The sequence below is a fragment of the Canis lupus genome, chromosome 8 (assembly GCF_011100685.1).
Source record: "Canis lupus familiaris isolate Mischka breed German Shepherd chromosome 8, alternate assembly UU_Cfam_GSD_1.0, whole genome shotgun sequence".
NCBI lineage: Eukaryota > Metazoa > Chordata > Mammalia > Carnivora > Canidae > Canis > Canis lupus.
In genome coordinates, this window is record NC_049229.1 from 61,164,011 (window position 1) to 61,170,010 (window position 6,000).

Below are 6,000 nucleotides of genomic sequence, written 5' to 3' on the forward strand. Positions count from 1 at the left end.
GAGTCATTCAGGGGCCCAGGAAGCTAGGTCTCCGCAGCACAAGGAAGAACATTGTAACAACAGCGTAGAGAATTACTCACAGAAGGGATCATCCAAATCCCATTTGCTGAGAGCTTCTTGAGCTGGGTTGAGACTCCCTACTCAATCCCCACAAAAATCCTTTGTGAAGAAGCTGGGGCCTTGGAAAGGTTCACACGCACTTCTGGCTAACCCTGGCCAGATTCTTAATCATTCTACTCTACATCGGCCTTTTGATTTATGCTTATGTTGCACTCCTGAGAAGTGACAGTTAATTCAAAAACCGGTAAAGCAACAATGAAGTTTCTCACCAAAAATGAAGGACAAGCAAAGCAGGAGAAATGCTCCAGTAGATTGCAAAAGATTCCATTTGTGGTAATGTTTTCACCAGATTGCATTAATATGAGCAGTAAATAAACAGTTTATGGGGGAAAATGGAATATATTAAAATTTATTCATAGAATAACAAGAAAAAAATGGCCCCTTCTTTGTGGAGCACTGGCCAGGATAGTCTACAGAGGCCAGTAGGCAAGGCTCCAGCTTCTACGCTGGAAGAATTATAACGTATGAAGACTCTTCTTCATGCCGGTGGTATTTCCAACTGAACACCTGTTTCTCTTGGTGGCCCTGCTTTACCCTTTTCTTACCTCTTTTGTCAGAGTGAAGCATCAGCTGAAGCCCGTGAAAATAATAATTAATAATTATCATTAATAATAATAGTAGTCAAGAGTGCTACGGGCAGACACTATTCTAAACACATTCCCTCATTCACTCAGTCTTCAGGTTCATCCAATGGGATGGGTTCTTTTATTATCTCCATTTCATAGATAAGGTTAACCAAGGCACCAAGAGATTGAGTAACTTCCTATGATGGTTACCTTCATGTGTCAACCTGATTGGGGCCACAGGGCCCAGATATTTGGTCACACATTATTCTGGAGGCTTCTCTGAGGGTGTTTCTGGATGAGATTCGTAGTTAAATCTGTGGACTTTGAGTAAAGCAGATTGCCCTCCCTCATGTTGGGGAAGTTCATCCAATCAGTTGAGAGCCTGAATAGAACAAAAGGTTGACCTCTCCACGAGCAAGAAGAAATTCTGCTAGCAGACTGCCTTTGGGCTCCATCGGCAGCATCAGCTCTTCCTAATTTGCTAACAGACTGCCTTTGAACTTGAACTGAAATTTTTTCCTGGGTCTGCAGCCTGCCAGTCTCCCTCATCAGATTTTGGACTTGCCAAACCTCCACAATCACACACACTGGATTGCTGAAAATCTCTCTCTCTCTCTGATTCTGCTTCTCTGGGGAAGCCCATGTCCTCACCTAAAGCACTTGCTGACGGTTATATACCCAGTAAATGGTAAAAATGGCTTTCAATCCACAATCTGGTGCTGGCATCCATACCCTTGAGGGGCGCTGTGCTGTTACCTCTTTATCAGTGCAGCTGGTAGCCTCTATTTTGATGCTAGTAGGGACAGCTTTGTCCCACTCCTTCACATTACCTACTCGTCTTAGCTAAGCTGATGCAAACTGCCCAAGAAGCTAGCCACTGTAGTAAACAAACCCCAAATTTCGAAGGCCGGCCACAATAGATGTACTTGTTACGTGAGAGTTGACAGGGGCCCTCCCAGTTGCTAGGTGACCTTCCTCCACACACTCATTCGGAACCCAGCTGCTAGAGGCCCTGTCATCTTCAACGTGTAGCTTCCAAGGTGACCTTGGGGCATGACATGGCTCCAGCCAGCCAGCCAGAGGGGACAGGGCAGGGGAGATCATGCATGAGAGGTTTTTCACTCACTTTTGCCGAGGAGTTTTCTGTTTAAAAAAAAAAAAAAAATTGACAGGCAACATAAATTGTGCTATTCTGAAGTTATTCTATGAGTATGTGTGTGTTGCTCATTTTTCTTTCATTTTATTTTGAACACCTTAAATTAAGAGGGTGTAAATTAGAGGCAGGTGTATTTCTTTCTTTTTTTTTTTTAATTTTATTTATTCATGAGACACAGAGAGAGAGGCAGAGACACAGGCAGACGGAGAAGCAGGCTCCCTGCAGGGAGCCTTATGTGGGACTCGATCCTGGGACTCCAGGATCATTCCGTGAGCCAAAGGCAGACGCTCAACCACTGAGCCACCCAGGTGTCCCGGCAGGTGTATTTCTTAATGAATCAGATGGGAAGGGCTGTTTTATATGGAGGATATTAAGAGAGAAGGTTGGAGATAAGTTGGGAGAGATTAGGAAAGGCCTTGAACGCCAAGCCAAGGAGCTTGGCCTTTATCCTATGAGAGATCTCAAGCTCCTGGTCTTTCTCCTCTGAACTAACAACCTTTAGTCTCTATGCTACCTTATCGCAGGTGACATTCATCACCATACATAAGAGTGATAATCTTTAACTTGTCATTTGTTAGCTTCTTGTTTCCCCTCTTCCCTGCACATCCATCGCCTGAATAAACCATATACATCTCAAGGCAAGGACCATGACCTAAAATTTTCTTAAGGCTGCACAAACCTCTCACATAAGAAGTGTCAGGACTACATTCTGTTGAAATTCAAGACATATATGCTGCTACACCTTCAAATATCCCACAAATTGGTGAATATAAAGAGCATACAATTTCCTTCGCAAATGCAGTCTATTTTAATTGAAAAATATGAATGATGCCTTGAGGCTTCTAAAAATTTCATAAACTACTATGTGTTGATCAGCGTTCTCACCAAAGTGGCTCAATCAGTTGTGCTCCTTGGTTTGGGCACTGCCCCCCTTCCAACTGCTGTCATATCAGAAGCCAAGCTGCCATCATTTTTGACACTCCAGTCTTTGAAATTCCCGTTACTGGGGCTGTAGGGGAGGATCTCTCAGGCCAACTTATTTTCTCATTTTTATCACTCAGATATTTTTTAGAGCCTTTTGTTTTAACAAGAGAGGAAGCATTTTTTTACAAATTACATCATAAAATTGATTGCATAAGGCACCGCTAGCAGAAAACAAAATCCTGTTTGTGCTGGTAGTCAACTAGGATCCTTCTCCAGTGAGAAACCTGGTCTCACCCACAGGCCTGGGACTCAAATTCATGGCTCAGCAAAATTACAAATGACCACATATCATAGGTCTGGGATTCACAAAATAACTGAAACCTGGTGTGCTGACCCTAAGATGACAAGTGTCTGGGATAGAATAGTAAATGTGACAAGAGCATTGATAGCACTAGTTACCAAGCTGTGTGACTCCATGTATGTCAAACAAAATATATGTCCGTCTAATACACACACACACACACACACACACACACACACACACACACACGTGAGCTTCTGGATATGTATCTTTTCAAATTCGTCATTGCTTTGTAACAAGCTATGTTAGAACAGTGGCTTAAAACAATAACCATCATTTCTTCTCTCACACAGTCTAAGGAGTTGACTGAACTCAGCTGGGTGGTTCTCATGGGACCTCTTCACCATTGCAGTCAACATGGGAGTAGGGCTGGAATCATCTCAAAGTCCTTATCACATACTTGTTTAGGGCTGGAAACACCCAGAGAGCTGGGAGCTGAGCTGTAGGACAGATAACTCAGAGAGAGAGAGAGAAAGAGAGAGAGAGAGAGAAACTCTAGCAGGATGGGTGCTGTGCTCTTATATATAGTGTATACACAATCATGCACATCCCATTACCTTTGCTGCCTTCCATTGGTTAGAAAAAATTCACAAGTTCTACCCACAGTGGTGGGGTGAGGAATGACATAGGGCTGTGACTCCCAGGAACAGAGATCATGGGGGCCACCCTGAAGTCTGTCTGCCACATGCAGTGAAGTTAAGCAATATGCTCCAGGTCATACAGCCAGTGAGCAGCCCAAACAGGACTGGACCCCAACCAGTCTGACTCCAAAGCCCCCATTCTCCATTATTACACTAGAGGGACACTCCGTATGAGCAAATACTTTTTAAATTGCTATACTTCTCCTTTCAAATTAATACATTCTCCTCTGCATCTAAGCTGATAGAATCATGCTTGAGTCTGCAAAACTAAAGACCAGACCCTGGAACATGGTGGCTTCATGCAGGTGACGCCACATCTGTTACTGAGGCTTCCCTGGTGACACACGTTCCATGGTTATACCTTTAGGTCACAATTACATACCTAACAGATTTGTACAAACGGAGAAAGAGATCTTGTCAGAAGGCTACACATTTCCCTGGAACATCTTCATGCCAGAAGGCACATGGACAGGAACAAATGGGTAGCGTCTCAATGGAAGCAACTGGAGGAAAATCTTATAGATGCTGGGATTTCAGCCTTGGAAGGGACTCAGGCAGCAGCTGATTTTCTACAATACCACAGGCTGAAAAAAACCCACATCTCTGTAAAAATAAAGAAAAGCCTAACTGAGTGCAGCTGCCATCCTCCCAATAATTAGATTTGGAGGATTATTGCCGAGATGAATGGAAGATATCATATGGTCACTGCTAGAAATATTTGTCATCCCTGTCTAACTGCACTACTAGACACTCAAGTTCTTAGCAGACCCACATATGTTTGTTTTTAATTAAAATGTGCTGAATGAACCGTTAGCTGCACTGAAATAATGAAGAAAAGCAACACAAGACAAATCAGCTAATTGACAACTCCAAACATTCTATTTTATACTCTTCAGTTATGTTAATGGAGATTTCTAATATGTTTTAGTTGAAGTAATAATTACACGGTCGCAGTTACATAATAATCTAAGAGGTAGACAAAAATATATTATAAATAACTTACAGCAGCAGAACGCACAAATGGGTCAAAGGATTACAAATTCATTTACTCAGTCTTTATTCCATTGAGTATTTATCGAGTGCCTGCTGTTTATTACGTGCCAGGCCCTCATAGGCTAATGCTTACTCCCAGTGTCTCCCAATACACACTTTTGTTCGAGAAAGCATGTTCTACGGAGTGTCAGGGTGCGACGCAGGGTACATCTCCAACCGCACGATGAAACAAAACAGCAAGCAACTCTTGAGAAAAACGAGCCCATAATTTTAAGTCATTTCAAAAGCTAGTCTGTAAAGGCAGACAATCTGGCCAAGATCTTGACAAATTACATTTTCTTCAGTGCACAAGAAACTAGCACAGCTGCCTGAAGGAAAATGTATCCTTGGATTGTGTACACAGAGCAAGGCCAAAGGGCAGCCATATTCCTAGTAGACCATAAACAGGAGGTTTATTGGAGCCCTTTCCAAAGATCATGGCAGATTTTCAGCTGTGAGATAACCAGAATTCTGGCCAAAATTAGGAGTGATGGAAACTGTCACATGTCTTTGGGATTTTCGGGAGAGATTAATCCCTTGGCCGGGTAGTTCTGTGATGAATGAAGGAGGATAATTCAGGGTCAGTCACTGAACACCCTTGCTCTTAACTGGAAGACCAGGATATCAATGAGGTAAATTAACTTCAATGCATTTAGAGTTTATTTACAACTAAACTGCAAAGCCTCCGTCTCATCCATATTCAATCAGAGAAAATTGTGGCTCATCCAAGACGAGACGCAAGCCAAGTCTGGGGCGAGGCGGAGGGTGACATCATCTGAAAGGGCTGGAAATGAAGTGTAAATTTGAATATCATCTGTATATAAGTGATAATTAAAGCTGTGAGGCTCAATACGCATCAAGAGAGAAAGTCAATAAAAATGAGGAACAACAGTGTCCCGAGCCACGTGGCACCTCTGCAGTGAGGATTTTTTTTTTTAAATAAGATGAATTTCCTCCCAAATGATCTCAAGACAGATACAGATCACTCACTAGAGAAACTGTTACCCTTTGTAGGTAATAGCTGAATCACGTGACGGTTGGGCAAAGAAGAGGAGAGATTTCCTGGAAGATTTCTGTTCCAAGGAAAATAAGTCAGAACATGGGGTTTGGGAAGACCACTCTTTCTCTCCAAATAGACTGCTTAGGAAATCGTAACAAAGAGAATCACCAACCCAAGCTGATGTTCGTTGTCCTTTTCAA